The sequence below is a fragment of the Polypterus senegalus genome, chromosome 8 (genome assembly GCF_016835505.1).
Source record: "Polypterus senegalus isolate Bchr_013 chromosome 8, ASM1683550v1, whole genome shotgun sequence".
NCBI lineage: Eukaryota > Metazoa > Chordata > Cladistia > Polypteriformes > Polypteridae > Polypterus > Polypterus senegalus.
The window spans coordinates 23745027-23760779 of record NC_053161.1 but is presented as its reverse complement, the minus strand read 5'-3'; the positions used below and the strand labels follow the sequence as shown (position 1 = coordinate 23760779).

The window sequence follows — 15753 nt, the reverse complement described above, 5'->3', positions numbered from 1 at the left end:
TTGTGTTAACAAGCAGTTGAACAGGTATACCTAATAAAGTGCCCAGTGAGTATATATTCTTGTGAGTTGCCATTTCTCCTGGGGGCTTTTATGATTTTGTCGGTTCTATGTCTTGCCAAATCAGAAATATAGACTTAACCCAAGTTACATTTTCCTGCCATATAACAAAGAAGATTTGTGTAATGCAATCTGCAAGCTAGAATTTAAAAACACAGTGATACAAAACTTAAAAGGACCAACAGCATAATGCAATATTTGTTTAAAAAAGGTCTCATAATCTTCATGATGAGGTACTCCAACATCTAGTGATTTTACTTTCACTGTTAACCAGTCATCATTATGATCATAATGAACACCACTGGTTTAATGGCCACTTTCAGGGCTTGCCAGATTAGTTGGTTGCCCCCCAGTTCTTGTTCCTCCACTCTCTATAGCCCTCTGCATACTTTGGGGTGAGACACAATCTTTTCATTTCATTCAATACCATGTCCAGACACATTTTCTACTGCCTCTACTCCCTCCAGCTCCATCACGGGTGCTCCTCTAGACCGTATCTATCATCTCCACACCACAAATCTTTCCTCTTAACTAAGTATTATTTCTCATTCCACAAATCTAACTGATCATTCTTATCTCTGTTCTTTCCAGCATTGTTTCATGTTCCACCTTCATGAGCCACATCTCACTCTGACAAGGCTTGCAAGGCAATGCCAGCAAGGCTGGTTTAGAAGTCACAATGGGGTCAGCTTTTGCAGTTTCTTCCATGCACCTCACACCCTTGCTATCAGCATTCTGCATAGTTCTCATAAATTCCACAAAACAAAGGTCACACTAGGAACCTGCAGGCTACCTATCATAATACAACACCTTTTATGCATTCACTTAAAACAATTTGTGCACTGGATTCAGTTTTTGCCAAAACCATTACCACACAACATGCACACACATCTTTATATTAAGGCTTTTTGTTTCAAAACTGTCTTACCATTTAATACCTCATTTTTTCAGTTCTGCTTCACCCTTTTCCCGCAATACAAGATCATCAGTGGACAAGTGCTCCCATGAAAATTCTTCATACACTTCTCTGGCTACCGTTTCTATTACTATCATGAGAAACAACTGAATGAGATTGGATGCCTGCTGCAGGTCTTCCTGCACCTTAAAACTCTCACTATCTCCATCTGCTGTTCTGACTACCATTTGTTCTTCCTTGTATACTCACATCACAACAGACACCAATCATTTATCTAGATCTAACTTTCTCAAAGCCCAAGTCACCATCTCTCGTAGCACCCTTTTAAATGCCTGCTTCAAATCTACAAATGCATGATGAAACTTCTGAAGCATTTCCTACATTTGCATGACGGTACAGTTGTTTGTTTGTTTTTTTTTTTTTTTGTTTTCCATGCATGAAACTCCACTGCATTTAACTTTCACCTAATCTACAATTTATTTTGAGCACCATCTCAACCACCTTCATTAACTGCTCAAAAAATGTGATTGTTTAATGTGAGCCCCACTCTAGTGGATCACCTGATTCTTTGTATACTGAATTGGGAATGTTTTTCTCCAGACTTTAGAAATCCTCCCTTCACACAAAGTAATATTCCACATATCTGTCAACCATTCAACCAAAGGACCATCTGCTACCTTTAACATTTCTGTTATCACTCCAGTAGGCCCTCTGCTTTACTTTGTGTCATCTTTTATAGTGCTTAAGTGACCTCTTCTTTCAAAAACTTACAGCATAGACCTTTTTGTTTACACGACGAACATCATTATGCCATTCATTCTCCTAATTCATCAGTTTCTCCATGGACTTCTTCCAGTAGTCTGAAGATCCCATTTCTACCAGTTACAAGGTTCCCTTTAGCCTATTTCATCTTTCTTTTGCCAAAATTCTTCAAAATCCTAAACATGTTTCTCTTTCCCTACTTTTTCTGTAGCTCATTTGCAAATGCCCATGTCTTGCCATTTTTCTGGGATTTCACTTTCCTGCCACTCCTTATGGCATCTTTTCTGTTTTGTAATTGCAACATCTGCCTTAGAATTTAACCAAATTGTTTCCTTATGCCTTGCTGGTCTTTTATCCAACCACATACTTCTTCCTGTTTTCAACCAGACATATTGAATTGTTTCTCATTTTCCTGATTCTTCTGAAGCCTCATTTGCTCTTCATACCAATGTTTCAACAAATGTACTTGTTACACCCTTCATCTTCCAGAATGTGACTTCTTCCTCCTTAAACATGATGCTGCACACAATCATTTTCATTCCATCACCAAACTCCAGAATCATCTCACCCTCAACATTCCATGTAACAAAGCTTATGCCCACATGGACTCCCACATAACCGTCAATACAAGCTCATTCAAATCATCACCCATTACAATCATCTCCCAAAGAGACAACCCAGACATTCCATTAACCTATTGCAAAACTAGTCTTTGTCTTCATTACTTCTGCAAATCTGTGGGACATATGCCAAGTCAATATTCATCAATCGTTTACCAAGAGACATCTTAGCAACTACAAAAAGCTCACTCACCCTCTTCCCATCCATCCCTCATTTTGCCCAATTTTTCTAACACATGCTCACCAACCCCCAGAATTGCCATCACTGTTCTACTGCCAGAAACGCTTGTACCTTCCATCAAAAACGTGCTTCCCCACCCAGGTTCCCCAACTTTCTGTTTCACATATACTTTGTAAGCTTCATGTTTGTATATTATTATGGGGGTATTGGAGAAGATGACCCCTTTACTTGCTTTTTACAACATACAAGAGGAACAGTGGCCTTATTTTAATTTTAACCTCAGGTCACAAGTTTCACAGTTAACCAAATAAAATTGTAATTTGTAATGATTCTAACATTCTTCATAAGTAGACGAAAATGTCAACAATGAAATATACACTGCTAAGTATTTTACTATAGCACAAAGGTAGAGAACAGTTTCTAACAAGGAAAACAACAAGAACTGTGAATGATAAACTATACAATCAAACAATTTATAATATTACTTGGAGAGAGAAGATTATATAAAGTAGGGCAATAAAGTAAAGCAGAGTGTGAACTGTATATAAAAATGGGTTAAGAGGAACGGATAAATGATCTCCAAGGATGGACAATTTTTGAATCCATAAGCAATATTATGAATTACTTCCAAACCAATATGTTTACTACTTGTCTTGTGCAAATGTTAATTTTAGTAAGATGTGTAACTGTAATACAGCAAGGCAGGAACTTTATCATACGTGAAATGACTGAAATAATTATGTTCACTACTGCTCTAGGACTATCTTCTTGACATGAAACACACTTTAGTTGAGTTAAGCAAAGAAATTTGCATTTCCTATACAGAATGAAAACACTTTTGTCAACAAAAGAAAAAGTTTTAAGAAATACATTCTTATCTGTTATTTTATAATGTTCATTTTAAATGACGCTCACTGTTAATTAGTCATTCCAATGTCCAGCAAGATATTTTCTAAGACGATTTTTTGATCACAAAATTATGCAGAGCCACAGCCTATCACAGCAGAACTATCTGAAAAATAAGCCCTAACCCTGCACCAGATATCAGTCCATTAAACAGTTAATCTCAGTCATTTTAAGCAGGTGAAACTGGATAAGTTAAAAAGTGGACAGAAGGAACTTTTGACACTTAGTTCTTGTTCCAAGCATTGTTGTTTATATTTATCTCTCGTTGCTCCTTTTTAGCTTTCAAAATTGACAATATAGCAACTGCTCTTTTTAAAATGATATTTCTCATTCTCTTCAATTTCTTTAATTTTCTTAGTTTTCCAATCTATTAACAAAATAACATTCTCAAACTAAACACACTTGTTCAATTCTCCCAGTGTGCTCCCAAAGCACTGTTCAGCTCTCACTCATACTCCATGAATACAAGAGCCCCCATGTTGGTCTCTCTGAAGCAGACTTCTAAGGTTCCCCTATAACTTATATAAAAGTACTCTGTATTCATATTGCTTAAATGCAGCCTCTGTTACAAAACCTTTTCTCTTTGCCAGTATTGGTAAAATTAGTTGTAGTAACTTCTTACTGCCTAGGAATTTACCTTCAGATCAGTAGTCATTAGCTTAGATGTAACTTATCAACTGCTTCAAAGTTTTAAAGGAATCCAGCCATTCATTCTGTGTGTTTCAGCAAATCAGTTAACCCTGATGACCTGCTAAATGTCTTGTTCAGATCAATGGCTGACTTTACCATTAGGCACACCCCATCATCTCCCCTACATCCAGATCACTGACTGTTCAGTTTAGCATATTTCTTCCCTGTGTAATGCTAAGTGGTTGACAAAAACAAAACATGTAACATAATTTACTTAGGTGTTCAAAAAACCTTTGATACAGTCCCACACCAAAAATGAATCCTGAAATTAGAAGCTGTAGGCATCAGAAGTACTCTACAACACTGGACCTCAAGTCAGTTAACTGACATTATACAAAGAGTACAGATAAAAGGAGAATGCTGCACGTGGTGTGAGGTTATCTATGGAGCCCCTCAGGTGTCTGCTCTTGCACTGTTACTTTTTCTGATTTATATTAATCAAATTGATTCTCATATAGTTTTGTGAAATTCTGAAACCTGCAGATGACACAAAAATGTGTGGAATTGAGATACTGAAGAGGCAGCAAAAAATTCAAAAAGACCTGAACAAGTATTATAAGTGGGTGAGAACTGAACATGTAGTTTAATGTAGAAAAGCCCTACATGTGGGTAACAGGAATGTCAGTTATAAAGACAAGATGGGAGGCACTGTTTTAAAGGAAGCAACCTCTAAAAAGGATTTAGATATTTATGTTGGCACAACATTCTCATTGTCTAAGTAATGTGTAAAAACTGTTTAATATAAACCGAAAGACGTTATGCTTAGACTATATCATGCACTAGAGAAACCTCACTTGCAGTACTGTGTGCAGTTCTCTGGCTTCATTTATAAAACTTGCCTGGATTTGAGCGTGAAAATATTTGCACACCAATAAACAGGAAAATGTGTATGGCAAAAAAGATCATAAATCCTGATGCAAACACATTTCTATGTAATTTACTAAACTACAATCAACCTGTACATGTGTGAATGTGAACTCACCTCGAACTGATGGCCTATTTGATTTCCTAAAAACAACCATATATGGACTATGCAAATCAACTTCATACATACATAATGAACAAAATAACCTGTAATGTTAAACACTGGCAACAACGTAGAAAAAAGGATAAAAGCATAACCCTGCAGACAGAGAAATAGAAGTCCATGTCTCTGAAATAGAGGCGCACAAAGAACGTTTACTCAATGGTTTAAGTGCCGCTATCACCTAGAATGTGTAATTACATGACTGTTGTTAAATGAACAGTATTAGTTATAAAGAAACACTAAACTGATGGTCCGGCCATCACCTTACCAACAAGTCAGCCATTACATAGAGCACAATCAGCAAGTCACCTTCCAATGCTAATATGTCTCAAAATGAATGAATCAACGATTCATAACAATTGTCTCGGCATTACAGATAACTTGTACATTAATGGAACGGAACTGCTTACAGTTAAGAAAGGCAGCTTCATTCTCACTAGGTGCCCTTATTGCAATATGAGTGCAGTCAACTGCTCTGATCATGTTAGGAAAAACCTGGCATTGCTATAAATTGCATTTTAATGCTTGCCTGTACACTCATGCGATATGAAAACTGAATGCAGCACCTCCTCAGTCAATTTATGGCTTCCAGTCCAGTGGGCATGATGGAGCTCAAGCTTGGCTGAGATATTCCTCACCAGTTCTCTCTGGTAGATGCCCATTGTCATAAAGCCAAAACCTGAATATGAACAGGTACAGCCTGATTTCAGGCAGTCTGTCTTTTTAATACCTGGCCTAATTCAGCCCAAAGTTTCAAAAGAATGGCTTATTCGGCTCATAAAACAGTCATCATCATGTGCAAGAAAATCTGATTGGTTGTTAAAAGCTGATTCTCTTTTTATAAGAACATTTGTGTAGTCCTCAAGCAGTGCCAAAAAAGCCATACTGTGTCAAGCTATTGGGCAACGAATAGGTGGTAGGGCAGGGGTGCCCAATACGTCGATCGCGATTGACCGGTAGATCGCAAAGGTAGTGCAGGCATTCAAAAGAAATTTTTTTTAAACAATAGTCTATCGTATATCCTCCCTATGGCATTTGCCACTAGATTGACATACAGGGCAGCCAGTCTGAGATCTCTTTTCTTCTAACACACTGGTCATCCCGCACACAAAATCAAACGTGCGTGCTACTATCTAAGTGATCTAGTTAGCCTTCCAATTTATATCAACTAAAGAAGAGATTTTTAAAAAATTTTTTTTGGGTTATTGGCTCGATGTGGAATTGGAAGAGGAATTTTTTTCTCAGAATGTCACAATCGAAGTGCGTTTGTCTGATCTGTCAATCTATCATTGCTATTCCAAAGAAGGAAAATGTGGAAAGGCACTTTCGAACTGATCATAAAAACTGCGAAACTGACTTCCTTCCAAAAAGCGATCTGAGAAAGAGAAAGGAGAGGGAACTTAAATCACACTTAATCGGACAGCCGTCATTTTTCACTCTGCTGCATTCAAAAGCTCCTTGACTGCATTATTCGACTCTACTTATTTATGCGAGTCAGCCTTTTCCAACATGACGATTATTAAATCCAAATACTGTAGTAACCATAAATGTATTGAATTGTTATTGTGCCATAAATGTTATTCAGTTATGCAAGGTACAACAACATACATTTTATGTATAAAGTATACTCAGTATATATATATATATCCATCCATCCATCGTCCAACCCGCTGAATCCGAATACAGGGTCACGGGGGTCTGCCGGAGCCAATCCCAGCCAACAAGGCAGGAACCAATCCTGGGCAGGATGCCAACCCACCGCAGGACACACACAAACACACACTAGGGCCAATTTAGAATCGCCAATCCACCTAACCTGTACGTCTTTGGATTGTGGGAGGAAACCGGAGCGCCCGGAGGAAACCCACGCAGACAGGGGGAGAACATGCAAACTCCACGCAGGGAGGACCCGGGAAGCGAACCCAGGTCTCCTAACTGCGAGGCAGCAGCGCTACCACTGCGCCACCGTGCCGCCCATATATATATATATATATATATATTGTATATATATATTGTATATATTGTGTATATATATATATATATATAATTTTTATTGTAGGTAGATCATTTTGACCTGGTCATTTTAAAAGTAGCTTGCAAGTCGAAAAAGCATGGGCACCCCTGCGGTAGGGCAAAAGACATAGCATTCTGTAAACAGGGAGTGAATTGTTTTTTACTTAATGCAATTACTGACAACAAGTGACTGTACTTGTTTCCAAACCTAAGATGTGACAACAGGTAGCCAATACTGTATTAACAAATGAAAAAAAAAATTCTTCAGTGCAAATGCACAGTATTTTTAAATCCTTTAAGCTCCTTTTATAAAGCTCTAAAATAAAACCTATACATAACATTCATCCTTTTTGAGGTGAAATATATTTGTCACATCAAGGCACATTATAATAACCATTCAGTTATATGAATTATACATGTAAGCCATCATTTAGCTGGTTTGGCTGCATTTCCGTTATTGATCAAGCATGTCGTTATTTCCCACTTTCTCTGCAATGTTGCGTATGCAAGAGTCAGCCTTGCTGTAAATATATACACATGCCCCAGTCAAGTTTTCTTTTATAAATCCCGAACAATTGGCATTAGAAGATACATATGCATAATTTTGATCCTCTTTTTGCACATAGTTAAGCTTTATAAATAAGGCTTCTGGTCAACATGCTACAAAAAATATTACTTTTGTAAATGTGCTAACACAGCTAAAACCTGTTATTCTGTTACATTAAAGTAAATACATTGTCTTTCCTTGGGTTGCAAGGTACTGACACTCCTAAAGTCTTATTCTGCCCAAACCTAAACAGCTTTCTTAAGAACCATGTCAGTTTGTTGTTGTTTTGCAAAAGGGAGGTCACTCCATGTGACAGATAGCTACGGAAATGACAATTTCATACAAACGTGTATATGCCTATCTTGAGAGAGGAAGGCAAACTGGATTTAATGATGATAGAAAAAGGATAAGTACATTAGAGTCTACACTTTCGTAAACAAACACCTTACAGGTCCTCAGTTGGCTGCTTCCTTTAAATACACACCATAAACCAGTGTTGTTTGAAACAGAGAAAAGATGACTCTTGAAAATATGGCATTAGCCATTTACAAATGGCAAGACGTTCATTTGAAAATTCCTGCAACTTGTGGACTTTAATATAGTTTACAATGTAACTAAACTGTCCCATTTGGCTAGTAACAATCTATAAAAAGTGATTCATGGAATTGTTGTTTCAAGTACTAGTTCAAGTTCACTGTTAAGTGTACAAAGTACACTGAAAATCTTACCTGTATGTCTGACGAGCTTGCAGCATGTTAGACAGACATAGGTTTATAAACAGCGTCATTGCTAAACCCTTTGCCTGACCATAGTGGTATTCTGGAGGGCGACCAGACAATTGAGCTAGAGCAGACAGCATAGCGTCTGCTGTCATTCTTTTTTCAGTTGTATGGCAGTAATTGCAAAAGTCTCGAAGGAAGTCTGACAGACTGCTGCTCATTTGCTGCTCTGTTCTGAGGAAAAGAAGCAGATAACATGTCTCTTGCAATGTTTTTACCCAGAGGCCTACAAAGCACATGTAGCTGTAGTCAGTGGGGCATATTAGGAATTGACATTGAATGTGCTATTTTGAAATATCTTTGTTATAAAAACAATTGAATTTCCACTTATATGTAGTAGTTTATATGATATATGCTAGTCATTATCAGTTCCATCACAAATAAGGCTTTGCTTTTAAGCACTTTTCATTTGGTGACTTTCACTTTTCCTTTTGTATTGCAGTGCATTACCCACAGGCTAGGCATTCCTTTAGTTTAACCTTGCTAGTGCATGCTTTTACAGTGACCCAGATAAACATTTTTCTGAATATGATTTTCCCAATTTAGTGAAACCAGAGCCCTTACTGTAGTACTGGGTGCTAGGCAGGACAAGTTCTAGATGGGCCATCAATCCAACAAATGTCATCTCTCCAATTAATATGCACAAGACTATTATAACTACTTTTGTCCTAACCCTGCCTTAACCTTCCAAACCTCTTCCTTTGAAGATGCAATGATCTGATCAAATCATCCACTTACACTCCAGCTACCGGCAAGGTATAAATGATTTGATTTTCAGCTTCCAGGTAGAACATGTATTGTATTCAAACATTAACTAAACACACTGTTATAGGGTCTGTGTTTAATTATATTTACAAGTAATTGATTTACTGAAGTAGGTATTAATGATTTCTCTTAAGAATAAACAAGTACAATATCTACAGTAAACCAAAACATCTAGGTGCAGAATCACTAGTGACATCAGCTTCTAAAGTCTTATACTGTATTAGTGTACTGTACATGTGTGTTGAAATGGTCTTACTCAATCATAACTAACACAAGTACAGGTGCTTATTCATTAGCAATTTTGCTGCTAAATAATCCACTAATTCATAATAAAATATTTGTGCCCACCTCACCTTCCTAAAGTTTAAAGAATTTATCCTGGCAGAACCCAGCCCTAGCCAGGACAGCTGTTCATCACATAGCTAATGAACAAAACTACTGAGTCAATTAACCTAGCAAGAAAGTCAACGGGATCAGGGGTATAGCAACGGAGTCTGCAAGGCCCTTTAAGCCCCTTCCTTTTTTCTAAAAAAGTCCCAATCCATGTAGCAAGCGCATATGATCAGGTTTGTGGCCAGCGATCTGAAAGCATATGGTTTCAAACCCTTAGACCAGTGTTTCTTAAACTATGGATAGCAATCCAAACAAGGTTCAAAAATCATCAAATCTGCATCACAAGAACTCTTTCTCACAGCTCTCCTAAAGCTTACACTAAGTATTAACAACTAGCCAACCCGCACGCCGCATAATTATTTATTGATGTGTGAACACTTCCTGAAAGACACAGTTGTCCAAATGGGGTGGGTTTGAGGATACAACTGTCAGTGAATGAAAAGATGGAACTCTGGGGAGAGCAACATACAATTGTCAGTGACTGAAAACAGGTTTTGGCAGATACAGGCATATCTTTTTGAAAGTTTGGCTCTGTGCCTTATTAATTGTCATTGCAAACTCCAATCTAACAGGAAATTGTCTGTATGTAAAAGTAAAAGGCAAATTAGAATCTGATGGGGTCATGGAAATCCGGGGAATAAGGATGGTTTGTGAGGTAGCAGCTGTGATAGTCTTACACTCCAGTACATTGTGGTGAATGCTGGTAACAGAAAGTCTAGGGCCATTATAGAGACCTTTTGCTGGCAGGAGGTTTCTGAGAAGCATGATGACTGAACCAATTTTAATTTTGAGTTTATGCGGAGGCATGCCAGTGGGAATAAGACTATGAAGAAATCCTTCGGGGAATGAAAGTTGATCTGCAGGATCGTCTGTGACGATGGTTGTTGAGCAGACTGTATGACTATGCTTCCGTGACTAAGAACAACGGACCGCACACCACCAAAGTTATCCCAATGTTGGCAAACAAAGGTTATAGCCATGTTGCGAAGTTCGAGAGCAACAGTTTCGTCGATGACATTTTTCCAGAAATATCCGACTGATAGAAACAGTTACCTGATGCAGGAATTTGTATAACATTGAAAAAGGTGTTGTTTTCATGAAATACATTTGAGGCGGTGGCCATGGTAGGCAAATGAACAGTTAACGTAGCTCACAGCTGCATGTGGACTGTAGCACAGACCAAAGCAAGTGAGGATGTGTTTGGTGACGTGTTGGGGGAGGGCACATGAGCAAGCAGTGTGCATGCCTCAAGAGCAAGGGTGGACGCTGGAGGAGGGTGACAGTTGGTGGGCGGGGCTGTGTCGTGCGTTCCCCATGACGCGGGAGGAGTGTTACAGTGGGCGGTTGGGGCTCTGTCGTGTGTACCCCATGGTCGGATAACTTGGTCGATTATATATATAGAAACAACAATGAAAAGTCAACATGGCTCAGAGGTGCATGTGGACTGTAGCACAGACAAAAGCGACTGAGGCTGTGTTTGGTGAGTTGTTGCATGCGGGCACATGAGCAGGCAGTACACATGTCTCAAGGGCGATGGTGGATGCGGGAGGAGGGTTACAATTGGCAGACGGTGCTCTGTCGTGCGTATCCCATGATGCGGGAGGAGGGTTAGAGTTGGTGGGCGGGGCTCTGTCGAGTGTTTTCCATGGTCTTAGAGTTGGCAGGCGAGGCTCTGTGAGTTGGCGGGCCTGGCCCTGTCATGCGTATCCCATGGTATCCCATGGTCTTACAGTTGGTGGGCAGGGCTCTGTTAGAGTTGGCGGTCGGGGCTCTGTGAGTTGGCGGGTGTGGCTCTCTGTCTTGCGTGCATCTTGCGTGCCCTTAGTGAATTATATATATATATATGGCAACAACAGACCCCAGGAATCTGTTCCTTCTTTAAAATAATTATTGTTTCATTAACAAAATGTTTACCTTCCAATTTTTTCAGACTGTTCATGTAAGAAATATGCTTAAAATTAAACTGTTTATTATTATTGTGGTTGTTTTTTGTTTATTTACTGGGGGCTCTGCCCCTGCTCGCTTTGCTTGCCCACCCCTGTGTTTGGTTTACCGGATATACAATTTAAAGAGATTGTTATTTTCATGGGAATTGTTACATATACATTATTTTCATTTTTACTTTAAAAACTTTTGTAAAAACAATACCTGTCCTTTATTTCTGGCCCCGGGCATAGTTACATCTCTTTCTCGCAGTACATGTAACGCCGCCACGTTGTGGGGGCAGCTGAACGCACCCTACTGAGATGCCATCGGATCATCTGCTGTCTTTCTGCTGCTGGTAAGCTGCCTGTTCTGCTTGTCGCATGTCGTTCTTTTAAGAGCTGGGAGCACATGATGTGTGTCTGCCAAAAGCAATCCAACAACTGCTAGGTTAGCTGTCCGTGGGCTTGTTTTAAATGATGGCTCACTGCCTTGTCTTGCGTGACATTGTAAAAACAATACTTGTCCTTTATTTCCGGCCCTTGGGGTGGTTAAATCTCTTTCTCGTAGGATGTATAACACTGCTCGCATTGTGCGGGTTGGGGCAGCTGCTATCTAGCTGCCCCTCGATCATTTTAAAGCATATACAGCCTCTGTCCCTTTTGCCACTTCGTGTCTCTGCTGTTCGCGTTGTGAAGAGTGGGGGTTAGGGTGGCTGAACGCATGCAAGGAGAAGTGCTGCGAGCTGCGTGTTTTGCTTGTCGCTTGTCATTGTTTTAAAAGCTGGGAGCAAGTTAAAGTGTCTCTTGCGGGACTTCAAATTGTCTTCTGAGAACATCACGTCTCATCTCCCTAGTCTGCCTCCCCAAGATTTTTTAATATAATAGAGAGATGGCTCTATTGTCATTATGGTAATAATCCTCTTCTTGGGTCCCATTATCGATTCCCTTATTTGGGTCATCATATTAAAAAGTTTAAAAACCCCTGCATTAGACCAATGACAGCTCCAGTTAAAAGTTATAACAGCACCTGTCACTGTATGGCCAATTCTTTCTATTCAAAAAGAAAGAGCCAAAAATACACATTAATAAGTAATACAAAGGAATCTGTCAAAAAGAAATCTAGGAAAAGAAAAAATTATGTAGCGTGATTGTATAATAGCTAAAAAATCCATGCAGCAGTAGTTTTAAATTACTTCACAAGAAATGTACATTTGAATAAATAAATAAGTAATGTACAAATATTTATTCAGTACTTTAATTTTAAGTGGCCTATTAATGTTTCTAAAATAATATATACAGTACTTATAGTTTCACCGACTTACACAAAATTAAATATTTCACGTACAAAAAATTATTTCAAGGGAACTCGATATTTAATTAAATATATCTACATTTCATTAAACTTTTTTTCTTGAACTCTTCATATGTCTTTTTGTTTTAACATTATATGGGGGGGGGGCTCAATATTTTTCCCTTGGGCCCTTGATGTACAAGCTATACCAATGTTTGGGATGTGGAAAGATTTTGTAATGACTTAAATCTTTAAATTTTTGACTGAGAATTCCAGATCACATCATTTAAACTGCTCCATACAGCACCTTAATATAACTAAATTCTTGCATGAAGGTGTGGTGCTGGAAATAATTCACTTTGCTTAAAAATCGTCCACTTTGGAAAATGTCTGCCATAAAAGATACAGATTCAAGAGTCAAGTATGCAAAGAGTAAAATAAGAGCAATTAGTTACAACTTAGTTATTGTCTTATAAGTGCTATGATTTCTGCTCCATATTATACATAGGTATCTGTAAAATCTATAAATATCTATATTTATACACTAATGATAGATAGATAGATAGATAGATAGATAGATAGATAGATAGATAGATAGATAGATAGATAGATAGATAGATAGATAGATTCTTAATAATAAATGTGCCACAGTGGCTCTTCACAGCAATTCCATAAGGGAACCATTCTTGGATCCCAAAAGACCTGTCCACATTACAGTTCCTTTATATATTTAGATACTCAACAGGCTCCACACAGTAAATAATCATGACTAGATGATAACAGATTTGTGAAATACCAATGGATCATAATTTTAAAAGGACTCTTGCTACATACATCCAGTAACACAGGCTAAGTCCACCTGTCAGTACCCTGCTAGGTAGCCTACCATACATTAAAGATTTTGTTTTTTTTCCTACACTCCAGCCAGTTTTTCAAATCACAAAAAAACAACTTCATATGTAAAGAACCTGACCCAAAATGAAACAGTGCTTTGTCAAGCAACATGGTAAAGAACCATTAACTGCCATTAAAAAAAAACATTTTTAATAGATAGATAGATAGATAGATAGATAGATAGATAGATAGATAGATAGATAGATAGATAGATAGATAGATCTAACCAAACAGGCTATTTGCAGAAACCTAAAAAAAAGTATTTGCTACTAGAGCATTCTCATTATCCTAAGACCCAGAAAAATTCAGTCTTGACCAAAAGTTAGTTTAAAAAAAAATTAAAAAAAAAATTCACACAAAAGTCTTTCGCATTTAATAGCTGGTCCAAGGTAGTTTCAAAATATAGTAGCTTATCACAATGTCAGACTGCAGGTTAGCGCCATGATGGTTTAAGTTGTTTCTGTATGCATTTTTATCTTTTATTATGCATTCTTCTTTATTAGTTCAGATTTCTTGCTCTTACAAACTCAATTAGCTGGTAGTATGTCATCAGTATTCTATAAATGTCTTTGGCTTTTTACATGCTACCATGTTAACTGTGTTTACCACACCTTACGAAAAAATAAACTGCTTTCAAAATAAACGCCTCAATTACGTAAGTTTAGGGACAAGAAAGAAATAAATCTAGATATATTATTATTAAATACTATTAAGTATTTATTTGCACACTTTTTTTTATTATTTTATTGTCAGCTTTACTCTGGAGTGATTCTAACCGATTCCTGATTTGGGCTATTGAGTGTAAACGAAATTTTCTGCAATCACGTTGTTTACATTATTATTATTATTATTATTATTATTATTATTATTATTATGTTCAGTCTATACCTATGCATGCAAGCTTGGTGTGTTAGCTTTAAATTTGCATATTTAAATTTAAAATGTGCATGTATGTATATAGTATATACAGTATGTATATATATGTGTTTAAAACGTGAATTGAAAGGAGTTTCTTATTTAAGAAGTTTATATAAAGTGAACAGACACACACCGAGATCGTGGGCGTGGGGGCAGGGCTTGTATTTTTCCGCGGACTCAGACCCTCGTGCTTTTGATTTTTTTTTTTTTTCGGTAATGCTTAAAATGTTGTGCATTTTTGAACATAATTTACGACACCTAACGACTTGGAGGATGGTTTACAGGAACTGGATGCCAGTAGGAAGTGTAAACCTGAACTAGAAGGCTCTGATCGAATCTTCTAGAAAATCCCCCCAAGCTGTGGGGCTATAGGTTGGGCTTCATTCTTACACTCAATCCCCTGACTAACAATTAAGCTTGTAAATCTTAACCTGGGTCTCTTAAAACGATGGAGCAGTTTCTACTGCAGTGCGTTAAATGCATTCCACCAGAGGTGTTAGATAGCCAAAGATTCGAGCACAGCAAATGTATTTATAAAATCCATTTGGGGCTCCCGTTCAAAAGGGAATCTGATCCTCTCGGCGGCCCCAGCCTCGCTCCAGCGGGCTTGTATTTATAAACACGGTATCCGCACGTGTTTTAGTAATTCTGCCGCCTCCTTCTTATCCTTTTCTTCAGTCACAGTTTACTTCTGCGCTGTAACATTTAACTGTGTTGCCAAGTAGAAAGAAAAGACAGTGGCACCTGTCGCCTTTGTAATTCTTTGCATATTAAAAATACTGCTGCGTTTTCGAAGTGCAAGTTGATGACAGTATTACTATTTGCACAACTCTCACCAAAAAGGACACAGTAATTTTTCTGCACAAGTTTCAGATGTACAGGACGCAATCATTAAAGGGGCTGACGCTTTAAAACTGCTTACACTTAACTGTACACTGCACATCGCTGTCACGTTGCAGGTTCTCTTTCAACTGTTTCTGCAGCCGCTGTATTGTGAAGCTTGTTGCAAACTGCTTCAGAATTCGCAATTAAAAAATTCAAGAGTTAGGACAGCAAGGCGGCTTGCTGG

General features: G+C 38.0%; 1 protein-coding gene across 1 annotated transcript in view; it reads right to left on the bottom strand.

The window, feature by feature from the left end:
- Positions 1–15753, bottom strand: part of slc38a4 (solute carrier family 38 member 4) — an 88532-nt gene that overhangs the window by 72484 nt on the left and 295 nt on the right. The window lies entirely within an intron of this gene.